This window comes from Rana temporaria, chromosome 3, assembly GCF_905171775.1.
Source record: "Rana temporaria chromosome 3, aRanTem1.1, whole genome shotgun sequence".
Classification (NCBI taxonomy): Eukaryota; Metazoa; Chordata; class Amphibia; order Anura; family Ranidae; genus Rana; species Rana temporaria.
This window is the reverse complement of record NC_053491.1, coordinates 407,733,340-407,748,751: the sequence shown is the minus strand read 5'-3', so window position 1 is coordinate 407,748,751 and position 15,412 is coordinate 407,733,340. Positions and strand designations below refer to the sequence as shown.

The following is a 15,412-nucleotide window of genomic DNA, read 5'->3' as shown; positions in this document are numbered from 1 at the left end:
TACTAAATAATTACTAAATAATTTGTTATCGTTTAATTACTGTGTTATTGCGCTGTTTATTTTATATTGCGCTGCACTATTTTCTCATATAAACGGAAGAATACAGAGGTGAACAAATACCACCAAAAGAAAGCTCTATTTGTGGGGGGAAAAGGACATACATTTTGTTTGTGTATAGCGTCGAAATAACTTTTTTGTAGTTTCATGATTTATTTTAATTTTTGTACTTGGACCAATGGGCAGTGACATCACAATCTCCACCTCACCCGCAGCGGTTCTACAGAGGACAATTGACTGGATTCATGGTACCTCCCAGAAAAATGGGTATCATTGGAAGAAATTCTAAGGCCTTGTACACACGGTCGGACCAAACCGATGAGACTGGCCCGTCGGTCCGTTTTCAGCCGTTCACCTCTGAAGTGGCCGTACAACGTAATATGTGTACACACCATCAGTCCAAAATCCGATCAGGTCAGAACGCGGTGACGTCAAACACACGACGTGCTGAATAAAACGAAGTTCAATGCTTCCAAGCATGCGTCGACTTGATTCTGAGCATGCGCGGGTTTTGAACCGATGCTTTTCTGTACTAACCATCGGTTTGGTCCGATGGGGCAGCGGTCTATCGGTTCGGTTTTGAAGCATGTTTAGAAATTTCAGACCGATAGCCTATACACACGGTCGGTTTGGTCCGATGAAAATGAACTTCGGTTCATTCTCATCGGACCAAACCGACCGTGTGTACGGGGCCTAAGCGGAATATGCCTGGGTTAAATAATTTGGGTACCAAGGCAATACTGGGACCTTCCTGGAGACGCAGCTCCAATAACAAAGGAAGCCTTTAGAGTGTGGGATAGCCTGTTTAAAATCAGGCTATGGAAAGATAACAGTCCATTGATGCCCCTATCGGGTACGAGCTACTTACCACCAGGGAGGGAGAATAAGTTATACCTTAGGTGGATTTTTACGGACAGTTTAAGATTAAAAGATGTTCTGAATAGGAATGCCCTCTGTTTAATCTCTGAATTACTAGGGAGATATGGGGCGTTATTTACGAAAGGCAAATCCACTTTGCACTGCAAGTGCACTTGGAAGTGCAGTCACTGTAGATCTGAGGGGGACATGCAAGGAAAATAAAAAACAGCATTTCTTGCTTGCACATGATTGGGTGATAAAATCAGCAGATCTTCCCCTAATTTCAGAGCTTCCCCTCAGATCTACAGCGACTGCACTTCCAAGTGCAAAGTGGATTTGCCTTTCGTAAATAACCCCCATAGTGTCGCACCCTGGGATGTTTGGAGATATAGGCAACTCCGGCATTTTGTGGTAGCCCTCCCAAATCCCCTTTGTTCTATCAGGGAGCTTAATCCATGGGAAAGACCCATGGACCAGGGGGGGGGATAAATGGACATGGGATATCCAACATATATGGGATGTTGATTTCTCCCTCGGGACCTGGATCACCATGCCTTCTGGAGGGTTGGGTACTTGAATGAAACCAAACCATATCAGAGCAAATGAAATGTAAAGTTATAGATTATGTACACTCTACATCAATAGATACGAGAATAAAAGAAATGAATTATAAATGGTTAACTAAATGGTATTATGTTCCAGCAAAACTTCATAAGATCAACCTAGAGGTATCACCGTTGTGTTGGAGGGAGTGCGGGTTGGAGAGCACACATGCCCATATATGGTGGCATTGCCCTCTGATTCAACCAAAAGAAATATTGAAAATTATTAAGAAGATTAGTGGCGTTGAGATAAGGCAAGATCCCTGGCAGTGTTTGTTCCATGCCACAGGGGAGTCAAGGAAAAATTATAGAGCAGCAGTGGTTCCGTTTTTGTTGAATGCAGCAAAAACCCTAATTCCGAGACAATGGAAACAAAAGAAAATCACATTTAATAAAGGATTGGCTTAGGGAAGTACATAAGACTAGATTGATGGAAGAACTAATATCTTTGCAAAATGATCTTGGACAGAGATTATATGGAACTTGGAGAGATTGGCTTGAGTTTAAACAATTGGGGACTTACTTAAGTATATGAGAGATTAAAGTATTGCCGGGGGGGGGGGGGTGTTCACACGGAGGGAGTGGAGTTTAAAAGGGGGGGATATAAACAGAATTGAGGAAGGAGGAGGGGGGTAAAGGAGCACGGAATCAGGGTGGAACTATGACAGAGGCCTTTTGTGCGGCCATCTCTAGACCCACCCCTTAATTTAATTTAATTAAATAACACTTTGGGTTCACTTGGTTAAAGGGATTGGGGTAAGTGGGATCAAGGTTTTAGAGAGAAGGTAAAGTGGGAGGGGAAAGAAATGAAAAAGGGCACTGGGGGAATGGAGTTTAAAGGTGAAGGAAAGAAAGGGGGGAATGGGGGAAGCAAGGAATTAGGGTGAAACGGAGGGAGGCCTTTTGTGCAATCCTCCATAGACCCACCCCTAATTTAAATTTATTAATCACTAACTTTTTAGGTTCCCAGGAATAAAAAGATTGGATTATGGTAGGTTTGTTTTTTTTTTTTTCTCACCACCTTCTTAAAAGTTAAATTTATGGAAGGGGGAACCTTAGAATTATATGTTCATCTATATAGGGCAATACTGTATGCTATATATACCTTAGGAATGTTATGTATCATGTTCATTGTGATGTGAATGTTTTGTATTTTTGTATGTTGAGATCTTAGAATGTTATGCATTACGTTTGTCTTTTTCTAAAAATTTATAAAAACAATCTCCACCTCACCCAATCAGGAAAAACTTTGCATTCATATAGAAAAATAGAAAGTGTTCTCTAAATGGTTCCTGTTCTGAGCGAGGAATCTCCTATATTTAGTAAGCACTAGATCCCAAAAAATGTGTGGGACTTTAAATGTACCTCATTGGGTGTAATCAACACAGACTCATAGACCCAGATACACAAAGGACTTACGACGGCCTATCTCCACGTACGCCGTCGTAAGTCCGAATGTGCGCCGTCGTATCTTTGCGACTGATTCATAGAATCAGATACGGCTCACTGTTGCCAAGATACGAGCGGCGTAAGTCTCCTACGCCGTCGTATCTTGGGGTGCATATTTACGCTGGCTGCTAGGCACGCTTCCGTATATTTCAGCGTTGAATATGCAAATTAGTTGGATACACCGATTCACGAACGTACTTGCGCCCGGCGTATTCAAATACGCTGTTTACGTAAGGTGTACGACCGGCGTAACTTTACCCCTCATAAAGCAGGGGTAAGTCATGTTAAGGTATGGATGTCGGAAACGTCGGAACAGCATCATTTTACGTCGTTTGCGTAAGTCGTACGTTAATGGGGATGGCCGTAGGTTACGTTCACGTCGACTAAGCATTGAGCCGGCGTAATTTACGGAGAAAATTCGACATGATACTAAGTATGCGCGTGCATGCGCCGTTCGTTAGGCGCGTCATTTACGTGGGGTCACGATTCATTTCCATACAACACGCCCCCTACCAGCCTACTTTGAATTACGCGGGCTTACGCCGGCCCATTTACGCTACGCCGCCGCAACTTACGGAGCAAGTGCTTTGTGAATACTGCACTTGCCTGTCTAAGTTGCGGCGGCGTAGCGTAAATAGTATACGCTACGCCCAACTAAAGATACGCTATTGTATCTGAATCTGGCCCATAAAGTATATAAAAATATCCCTGGGAATTACAGACCAGTTGGCCTAACATTAATAGTATGCAAGCTCTTGGAGGGGATGATAAGGGACTACATACAAGATTTTAGTAATAAGAGCGGTATCATTAGCAGTAATCAGCATGGATTCATGAAAAAACGTTCTTGCCAAACCAATCTAATAACCTGTTATGAGGAGGTGAGTTGCCATCTAGATAAAGGAAGGCCCGTAGATGTGGTGTATCTGGATTTTGCAAAAGCATTTGACACAGTTCCCCCAAAACGTTTACTGTATGAAATAAGATCCGTTGGCATGGACTATAGGGTGGGTACATGGATTGAAAATTGGCTACAAGGGTGAGTTCAGAGGGTAGTGATAAATGGGGAATACTCGGAATGGTCAGGGGTGGGAAGTAGGGTCCCCCAGGGTTCTGTGTATGGACCAATCCTATTTAATTTGTTCATAAATAACCTGGAGCATGAGGTAAACGGTTTAATCTCTGTATTTGTGGACAATACGAAGCTAAGCAGAGCAAAAACTTTGATGTGGAAAACTTGCAAAAAGATCTGAACAAATTAATGGGCTGGCAACTGCATGGCAAATGAGGTTTAATGTAGAAAAATTTAAAATAATGCATTTGGGTGGCAAAAATATAAATGCAATCTATACATTGTGGGGAGAACCTAAGATGGAAAAGGACCTAGGGGTCCTAGTATATGATTCAGGCTCAGAAATGGCATGCAATGCTAAGCGGCTGCTTAAAAAGAAAACAGAATATTGGCATGCATTAAAAAGGGAATCAACTCCAGAGATAAAACGATAATTCTTCACAAGACTCTGGTCTGGCCGCACCTAGGGTATGCTGTCCAGTTCTGAGCACAAGTCCTCAGGAAGGATGTACTGGAAATGGAGCGAATACAAAGAAGGGCAACAAAGCTAATAAAGGGTATTAGTTCCCTTATAACTAGTTAATATTAGTTATAAGGGAAAGGTTGCACTGAACTTATTCTCTCTGGAGAAGAGACGCTTGAGAGGGGATATGATTTTAATATACAAATGCCATACTGATGACCCCACAATAGGGATAAAACTTTTTCGCAGAAGGGAGTTTAACAAGACACGTGTCCACTCATTAAAATTAGAACGAAAGACGCTTAACCCTAAAGCTGAGGTCCATCCGTTTTTTTTTTTTTTTTAAAGCCAGCAGCTACAAATACTGCAGCTGCTGACTTTTAAAAAATGGACACTTACCTGTCCAGCACGCCCGCGATGTCAGCAGCCGAGACGGAGCAATCGCTTGGTCCTTGGCTGCTTCGGCCGCCATCCTTGGTGAGGGAATCAGGCAGTGAAACCTTCCCGGCTTGACGTGACGTGACGTGACGTGACGTGATGAGGCTGGATTCCCTGCGGGAGTCAGAACCCGGAAGTGGTGCAAATACCTGTCTCAGACAGGTATCTGCACCCCTCTCCCCCCCTGAAAGGTGCCAAATGTGACACCGGAGGGGGGGGGGGTCCAAAAAGCGGAGGTTCACTTTTTGTGTGAACCTCCGCTTTAAACAATTAGATGTTTTTTTACTGTAAGTGGCAAGGATGTGGAATTTCCTTCCACAGGCGGTGGTCTCAGCGGGGAGCATCGATAGTTACAAAAAACTATTAGATAAGCATCTGAAGACCACAACATTCAGGGATATACAAGGTAATACTGACATATAATCACACACATAGGTTGGACTTGACAGACTTGTGTCTTTTTTTTCAACCTCACCTACTATAAAAAATTTTAATAAAGATATCACAAATATGAAAAAACAATCTTCAAAACAAATCCTTAATTTAGCAAACCACAGGTTCCTACTCCCTTCTCTCTTTGTTAGGGATATATGAATAAATGTAATCCTTGTATACTTATGTTCTGATTTACACTCTTGGCGACTATATCCAGGGCCGTCTTTAATGTTGATTGGACCCTGGGCAAAAATATTCTTGGGCCCTCCCCTCCCATGCAATTTTGCCCTCCACCTGCTCTGAGACATACAATAAATATCAGCTAGACTTTAAATCAGTTTACTGTATCAGATCAGGCAGTGATTGCGATTGGTTGCTAGAGGTTACAGCATAGCATTACCACTTACTGACTGGTTGCTAGAGGTCACAGCACACGCTACAGCTCACTGAGTAGTTGCTAGAGGTTACTGCACATGATTTCTTCTTGTTGATTGGTTGCTAGAGATTACTATACAGTAATACTGCTCACTGATTGGTTGCTAGAGGTTACAGCACATCATCTCCTCACTGCAGAGGGGCGTGATATACATAGAAATGCCGCCTTCATGTATATATGAATGCCGTCGGCCGCCACTATTTACATGTGAATGCTCCCGTTATTGGCATATAAATGATGGTTATTTACATGTAAACGCAGGGTCTGCAGGTGAGTCATCTGTACACAACAATAGGGTAAAGCTGGGCAGCATTAGTAGCAGTACTTCACACTGAGATATCAGGACACAGCACAGGACTTAAACCTTAAGGGACAAAGGAATTTAAACTGGGATAGTTGGCAAGTATGAGGCAGCTGCTTTGGGCCCCACAACAATGACAGGGCCCAGGGCAGCTTCCCCTTTTGCCCTGCCTTAAAAACGGCCCTGACTATATCGCCGTGAACGCCGGACTGGGAGAATAATTCTATATTCCTCATTTACAGTTTATTCTAAACTGACTAGCTTTAAACGCATTTAAGGAGCTACCGATCGTTAATTTTGAGTATTGAAATTTTTTGCTGTTTTGTGGGTACATTGAGACTTGATGTACCTGGTATCTATTTACTCAACGATATCTCATCTTTTATTTCATAAAAGGAAATTGGCTAGTAAATGTGTTTGTGTGCAATTAAATACATTTTAGTATTTCTTTTACTGAAAATATAGATTTAATAAACAGTTGCATAAGCACCATACACAATAGGAAAAAATGCAATTACCATCTTTTTTTTATTCTACAGGTCCTGTGCATTTAGAAAATATATAATGTTCTGTGGTAAGCGGGGGTCGGCGGTCTAGGTAAATTTGCAAATTCAAATACAAATGCAGATTTTAATGTGCGGGAAAAATGAAAAAAAATGCTCCTGAGGGGAAATGGTTAAACCAAGGTTCCTTATCCTGGCGTGTTAGCTTCCTGATCTGAGCCTATTGTGAAGCAGTTGGACCGTGCATGAATGTCCAACCGTTCAGTGGCGTGGCGTCTACATCCACTTTTATGTACATGTAGGATTATCTCTGCTGCTTTCTAATTAATCACTGTGTCCTCTTTGATTAATTGGTGCCTTTGTTCACATGATTGTAGTTTTGCCCCAGAGGATTTCCATCAATTATACGGACAGGACACAAGTTTATCTCTCTAATTCAAGAACACTTCCAATGTGAAAAATAGCCACGGGACACGAGAGTTCCTCCAGTTCATAGATTTTTCCAGTTTTTTTTTTTTATCATTTACAATAATTACTGTAAAATACTTTCTAAGAACTATCAGAAAAAAATATAATTTTTTTTAACCTTAGATAGATGAAATGAGGTCTGGACAGCCATATGTACTTAACTAAATCTCCTAATCTGTGAAAGTCATTCTGCTTGTGTTAGCCTTGGACATGGATTCTGCACTTGCTATGAAAGTCATTGATTGATCCTCTGTGTTAACAACTGACATAACAACTGTCATGAGATGTAGGTCTGAGAGGGCTCCTATTACATATTGTGTCCTGGACGGCAAGGGTCACCAATTCCAGGCCACGGACAGGTGACGTCAGGGGTCTCCAACCCCTTGCCACGGACAGGTACAGGTCCGTGGTCTGTTGATGACCGGGCCACACAGCTGGAGGTAAGTGGTGACCATGGTCTGGAAAGGACTATCACAGACCACGGTCGCCGCTCACCTCCCGCTATGTGGCCATGCCTGTGTCTCCTCTCCTGGCTCTCCCACCCGCCTTCTTATCAGCAGGGCAGGGGACAGGAGGAGCTGGAGAAAGTCTTTTCATATTAACAAGCGGGTAATAACCTGCTTGGTACTATGATAAGATGGGTAGCTCCCGCCCTCCGTCCAGATCTGCAGTTCTTCCTGCCCCCTGCTCTGCTGATAGGATGACATCATTGGTGGAGCAGGAGACCCTGGTTGAATCCTGCCTCTGCCCTGCCAAAGGTAGGACTATGCAGGGGAGGCAGAGAGTAAAGGGGCATACCTCCCAACTTTTTGAGATGGGAATGAGGGACACCTATCAGCAAAAGTATGTAGGCATGGGACACACCCCTTGCCACGCCTCCTTAAAGGAGAATTGTACAAAAAACAAGATTAAGTAAACCCACAAATGCTTTTTTTACCACTACTATACCTTTATATTGGCTTTTGGTATTTACAAACGCAGCAATTTAGAAATCAGGTGAAAGGTTTAGTTCTGGAAAACACTTTAAAAAAAATAAAAAGTGCATTTTATATAGATCTATATAGATCAGACCAAAATGAGGGACAAATGAGGAGGAATGAGGGACAGAGGGACATTGCTCCAAATCAGGGACAGTCCCTCGAAATCAGGGACAGTTGGGAGCTATGAAAGGGGCACAGTGAGTAGAGAGAAAGGGGAGGGGGGGGGGGTGACTGCAATGGGTGCTTGCTTTGATGGGGGGAGGGGGTGATTGCTATGGGGCACTTTACAGTTCAGTCCCATTGATATCACAGTGGCCCTTTACAGTGCAGTCCCCTTCACATCACAGCCCCCCTTTACACCACAGTGCCCTTTTACAGTGTGGTCCCCTTCCCATCATAGCCCCCCTTTACAGTGCAATCTGCATTACATTATTGTAAAGGGGACTGCACTCTATAGGGACACTGTGATGTAAAGGGGACTGCACTGTCAAGCAAAGGGGGGCTTTGATGTGCAGGGGAACTAAGGACATGGTGGGACTGCTTTAAATGGGGAATTGCAATGTAAAGGGGGGCTGTGGACACTGATATAAAGGGGGGACTGTGCTGTAAAGGGGATTGTGAAGGAGGGCTGAGGACTGACATCACCAATTGCCCAGCGAACAACCCTCCCACCGGCCCCTGGTGCAAACCAAAGTTGTACATGCACTCATGCACTGTCACACTTTTTGTACTTCTTAGTTTTTTTCTTTTTCTTTTTTCCTCCCTGTTTTTCAATTATGCACTCCAGCAGAATAATGTATTAACAGTTAAATGTAATTTTATCTAAAGCTGATTGAATTTTAAGCAGGATATCCAAAGCAGTTTTATTGTTCTATCATTGGCAGAGAACACAGCTTGACCTGGTGAGATCAATATATAGGTGAGGTGTACAGCAATTAACCTCCAAAGCACTATATCAACTAGGAGCTGCAGAACAGCAGGCAAACACCATGAGGCCTATTTAAAAAAAAAAGATGGCGTAGTGCATGTCACAGGCATTCGCTCACAAAGCCATCACAAATTCTGACTGTATTTTGCTCACTATATTGATTTCCTGTGATTGTCAGCTCCATCTAGCTGCCATCATATTTTTTTTATTCCTAAAATACCTCAATTAGGAAAATCTGATTTGGCCACTAGATGGAGCTGACTATAATAGGAAATCAACATACTAAGAATCAGGCCCGTCGCTACAGGACAGGCAAAACAAACAATTGCTTGGGGCCCCCGAGCTGGCCTGGGGCCCCCAACTTCCCCTTCTAAGGCTGTAGCACGGCCGAGCTCCTCTTCCTTCCACCTGGAGTCCTGTCAGTCTGACCGGGTACCGCACATGGTACAGGAGATTCAGTTTCCTGTTCCCGGCCGGACTGACAGGAAGTGCACACTGAGTGCTCACTTCCTTTCAGTCCGGCCGGGAAGACAGGAAACTGAATCTCCTGTACCACGCGCAGTACCCGACACTATCTGATAGGGGACTGGGGAAGAAGCAGGGGGAAGAGGAGCTCGGCCACGCTACAGCGGCAGCCTACAGGGAAGAACGGGAGAAAAGAATAGGAAAAAAAATTAGTGTAGCGTTAACGTAGGCTTTGCATGCGGAGGGGGGGTGCTTCGGGGCCCCCATTTTGCTTGGGGCCCCTAAATTCCTTCAAACGGCCCTGTTAAGAATTTACAATGGGAATTAATTAGTTATGCCAGTGACATTTTGTTCCAATGTTTGTTTTTTTATAAATATAAACTATAAATACTTATAGACTCACAAGTATTCTAATTTTCAATGATCCCAGACAGCTTTTCCTATTACAACTACCCAAGCTTGATTTCTCATTTTTGGTCACATTTCAGCAGCACAAATCACTCCCTGGATTCCTATACATCGTAGAGAACACCTTCTCTAAGGATCTGGCTTTGCTCCCTTGTGGAGCATCTTCCTGCTGCGACTGAAGGAGTCTTACCCCTCCTGCTGCATTCTCTCTAATATGAAAAACATGAAAAACCAATAGTGAAAGCCAAATCTAATGGTTACAGATGCAGCCTCTGGGAATCTTACCACAGGAGTTTCTAAAGCTGAATACCCATGATACAATTTTCTTGTTCAATTTCCTTTAGATCTACCTTCAACTATGTAGTCCAAAGGCCTGCTTGATTGCAATTTGAAAGTTTTCAGGTTGACCTCATATTATATGGTTTTGGTAAATCTAAAGGAAAATTGTACAAGAAAATTGTATAATGTGTAGCCAGGCTTAGGACATAAAAAGCTAACTGAAACTACTGGCATCTACCTAAAATCTGAACATCAGCTTAGGATATACTGGCCATTTAGTCAGGCTGATGTCACCTGCTTAGAGGATGTTTATCAATCATGCTGCCAGTAAGGCGATCCAAAAAATTAAGATGGTAGGTGGCTAAATATTAGTATCTAGACCAGTCTTTCTCAACCAGGATTGCGTGGGACCACAGGGGTCTTCCAGTGTTTGCAAGGGGTTCCCAGAGAAAAGAGCAGTGACAGATTGATCTCTTCTATCTACACTGACCACAAATACCAGAGGTAATTTCTACACTGAGGACCACCATTTGGGGTCACTTCCACACCATCCACTACCGTAAGGGTTCACTTCCACACCGACCACCACCATAAAGTGTCACTTCTACTCTAACCACAAATGTAAGCGATCATTTCTACACTGACCACCACCATATATGGTCACTTCCACACCAACTACCACCATTAAGGGTCACTTCTACTCTGACCACAAATGTAGTAGGACACCTTAACACCAACCACCGATGTAAGGAGAAATTTTTACACTAACCAACATGTAGGAGGACAATTCTACAATGACCACTAATGCAAGGGGACACTTCTGATCTGACCACAAATGTAAAGGGTCACTTCTACACTGACCAACATTGTAAGGGGTCACTTCTACACTGAACCCTAATGGAAGGGGTCCCTTGTACACCAACCAACATTGTAAGGGGACACGTCTACACTGAACCCTACTGGGGTCCCTTCTACACTGACCAACATTGTAAGTGGTCATTACTACACTGACCAACATTGTAAGGGGACATTTCTACACAGAAGTCTACTGTAAGGGGTTCCTTCTACACTGACCAACGATGCAAGGGGACACTTCTGCACTGAATCCTACTGTAAGGGGACCACTAATGCAAGGGGACACTTCTAAACTGACCACAAAAGTAAAGGATCACTTCTACACTGACCAACAATGTAAGGGAACATTTCTACACTGAACCCTACTGTAAGGGATCCGTTCTACACTGACCAACAATGCGAGGGGACACTTGTTCACTGAACCCTACTGTAAGAGGTACCTTCTACACTGACCAATAATGTAAGAAGAATGCTTCTACATGAACCCTACTGTAAGGGGTTACTTCTACACTGACCAAAAATGTAAGTGGTCACTACTACACTGAAACTTACTGTAAGGGGTCCTTTCTACACTGACCAACATTGTAAGGGGGAGAATTCTACATGAACCCTACTGTGATGGGTTTCTTCTACACTGACCAACAATGTAAGTAGTCACTACTGCACTGAAACTTACTGTAAGGGGTCCCTTCTACACTGACCAACATTGTAAGGGGACACTTCTACACTGAACCCTACTGTAACTGGTCCCTTTTACACTGAACAACATTGTAAGGGGGCATTTTTACACTGAACCCGACTGTAAGGGGTCCCTTCTACACTGACCAACAATGTAAGGGGACATTTCTACACTGAATCCTACTGTAAGGGGTCCCTTCTACACTGACCAACATTGTAAGGGGACACTTCTACACTGAACCCTACTGTAACTGGTCCCTTTTACACTGAACAACATTGTAAGGGGGCATTTTTACACTGAATCCTACTGTAAGGAGTCCCTTCTACACTGACCAACACTGTAAGGGGACACTTCTACACTGAATCCTACTGTAAGGGGTCCCTTCTACACTGACCAAAAATGTAAGGGGACACTTCTACACTGAACCCGACTGTAAGGGGTCCCTTCTACACTGACCAACAATGTAAGGGGACATTTCTACACTGAAACCTATTATACGGGATCCCTTCTACACTGTCCAACAATGTAAGGGGACACTTCTACACTGAACCCTACTGTAAGGGGACACTACACTGAACTCTACTGTAAGAGGTCTTTTCTACGCCAACCACCACTGTAAGGGGTCAGTTCAATGCCAACCACCACTGTAAGTGGACACTTCTGCACTGATGATCAATGTAAGGGGACACTTCTACACTGAACCCTACTGTAAGGGGTCCCTTCTACACTGACCAATAATGTAAGGGGGACACTTCTACGTGAACCCTATTGTAAGGGGTTCCTTCTACACTGACCAACAATGTAAGTGGTCACTACTACACTGAAACTTACTCTAAGGGGTCCTTTCTTCACTTACCAACATTGTAAGGGGACATTTCTACATGGGACCCTACTGTAAAGGGTCCCTTATACACTGAATGACAATGTAAGGGGACACTTCAACACTGAACTCTATTGTAAGGGGTCCCTTCTACACTGAACCCTACTGTAAGGGGTCCCTTTTACACTGCCCAACAATGTAAGGGGACACTTCCACACTGAACCCTACTGTAAGGGGACACTTCTACACTGAACTCTACTGTAAGAGGTCTCTTCTACGCCATCCACCACTGTAAGAGGTCACGTGTACGCCAACCACCACTGCAAGTGGACACTTCTGCACTAACCACCAATGTAAGGGGACACCTCTACATTGAATTCTACTGTAAGGGGTCACTTCTATGCCAGCCACCATTGTAAGAGGTCACTTCTACACTGACCACCAATGTAAAGGGGCACTTCTACACTGGACCCTACTGTAAGGGTTCATTTATACCTTGACCACCACTGTAGGCGGTCACTTCTGCACTGACCAACAATGTAAAGGGTCACTTTCACACCGACCAACACTTTAAAGGGTTACTTCTACACTGATCAGGACTATAAAGGTTAACTCTACATTTTCCAAAAAGTGTCAGTACGGTCTTCACTGTCTATATTTCTCATTCGGCCATTATTATTATTATTAATGTAATTTCATAATTATTAACTAAAACTCTATTTGTTAAGTCTCTACAAAACTGCTGATCCTGGGAATGTACCATAAGCTGTTGGTCTGATAATTTTAGTAAGGGTTCCGTGAGATCTGAAAACAGTTTGAAATGTTCCTCCATGATAAAAAAAAAGAAAGGTTGAGAAAATCTGAGCTAGACGTCAAGTTTTTTTCTTTAGCTGAGCCTCCATTTCTCACCGTATCACATGCCTCCTGTCTCTGCGGAGTATAAGACTGACACAACTGTCCACGAAACTGTTAATAAGACAGGGGAGATGGAGGGCTATGCTGAAGGAATGGTATCTGACAGTTGCTGTGAATATTATGAGTGGTCCACAGGCTGCAGAGGATAGATAGGAAGAAAATGCCTTGGCTTGGGACCTCAGGAATCTAGAAAGGGTTCAAGATCGTGACCAACACACTAGGCAAAGAGAATCACTTACTTGTGCAATTCAGGAGAGTCTTCAGGTAGGTATTAGGTGTCCAGAGAAGAGGATGAGAGGCATCCAGGCATCAGGAGGGAGGAGAGAGCTATCAGATGTGATGTGTGCTCACCAGCTGGGTGACTCCTACTAACTAGCTCACTCTTCTGCCCTTGTAGATGCCCCCTCCACCCCCTGATCTCTCTGCTGCCCCCTATGTTTCACCTCTCCCCCTTATCTGATGGTGTCATTCTCTCCTCTTAACCCCTTATCACTAGTTCTCTTCTACACTACCTAGCAGCCTGTGCTCCCCTTGGCTTGCTGCTCTCCCTAACAATAGGTATGTGCCAGTGCCAGCACTGTTCTCCCCGGTGTGAGCTCAGACCCCCAACAGCCCCCGGAGATTGGCTTCACTGGAGAAAAAGCTCGCAGCTTCTGCGGGAGAAATGAAGAGATCTCAGCAGACGGACAGACTCATTATGGGAAATCAGCTGCTGTTGCTAGGAAACCAAATTCTTTTTTATCTGGAATCTGCCAGCAACAGAAAACAAATTATTCCGAATCCTTCTCACACCTTCTGCTGTTCCCGGGTGTGCAAACAGCGAGCGCATCCAGCACCCTCCACTCCTGTGCTGCTCACATTGCTCTGCTCTTCATACATTGCTGTGTCTCCAGAATCGCAGCTATTCCTGATCCCATATTCATCCAGTCTGCCCTTACTGCCTCCTGCAGAAAATACACAGAGACACATAAAGAGCAATCTGTTCATCTCAGGCTCCAGCACCTTCCTGTTCAATGGCTCACCTCTCACACCATCATCAAATATAACATTATACCATGCTCCAACAATGTCCTCCTACATTATACCTGTACCTGCTCTCAGATGATCCCCCCTGAGGGGGATTGGTGGGCACTACTGGATCTGTAGCCCACAGGAACCAACCAGGCACCTTGTTTCATGTAAAAATGAAAGCTGATTGGTTGCTTTGAGCTACGGGGATAAGCAATTAGCGGACCTCCAGCTGTTGCCAAACTACAAGTCCCATCATGCCTCTGCCTCTGGGTGTCATGCTTGATGCTGTCAGAGTCTCGCTATGCCTCATGGGACTTGTAGTTTGGCAACATCTGGAGGTCCGCTAATTGCTTATCCCTACGAGTTTTCAGAAATCAGTTGTAGAGCTAGGGCCAGATCTGGCCTGTGGTGGCTGCATTGGTTTTATCTTCTTTGGCTCCCCCCTCTCTCCTTTCACCTGGTGATCTGGTCAGTAAAACATCTCCTATATTAGTGAGACTTAAAGTGGTTGTACAGGCAAAAGTTTTTTTTTTATCTTAACCACTTGCTTACTGGGCACATATACCCCCCTCCTGCCCAGGCGAAATTTCAGCTTCCGGCACTGCGTCGCTTTAACTGACAATTGCGCGGTCGTGCGACGTGGCTCCCAAACAAAATTGACGTGCTTTTTTTCCCCCACAAGTAGAACTTTCTTTTGGTGGTATTTGATCACCTCTGCGGTTTTAATTTTTTGCGCTATAAACAAAAAAAGAGCGACAATTTAAAAAAAAAATATATATATTTTTTACTTGTTGCTTTAATAAATAGCCCAATTTTTTTTAAAAATATATAATTTTTTCTCAGTCTAGGCCGATACGTATTCTACATATTTTTGGTAAAAAAAAAAAAAAAATCGCAATAAGCGACTGGTTTGCGCAAAAGTTATAGCGCCTACAAAATAGGGGACAGAATTATTATTATTATTATTATTTTTTTTTACTAGTAATGGCG

At 43.6% G+C, this 15,412-nt stretch overlaps 1 protein-coding gene across 1 annotated transcript in view; it reads right to left on the bottom strand.

Moving 5' to 3' along the window:
* Positions 1-14,567, bottom strand: part of LOC120933019 (neuropeptide Y receptor type 1-like) — a 36,168-nt gene extending 21,601 nt beyond the window's left edge. Inside the window, exon 1 of the mRNA XM_040345955.1 lies at positions 13,651-14,567. The gene's annotated coding sequence lies outside the window, so the exon portion shown is untranslated. The remainder of the gene's footprint in view (positions 1-13,650) is intronic.
* Between the last annotated feature and the right edge of the window lie 845 nt (positions 14,568-15,412).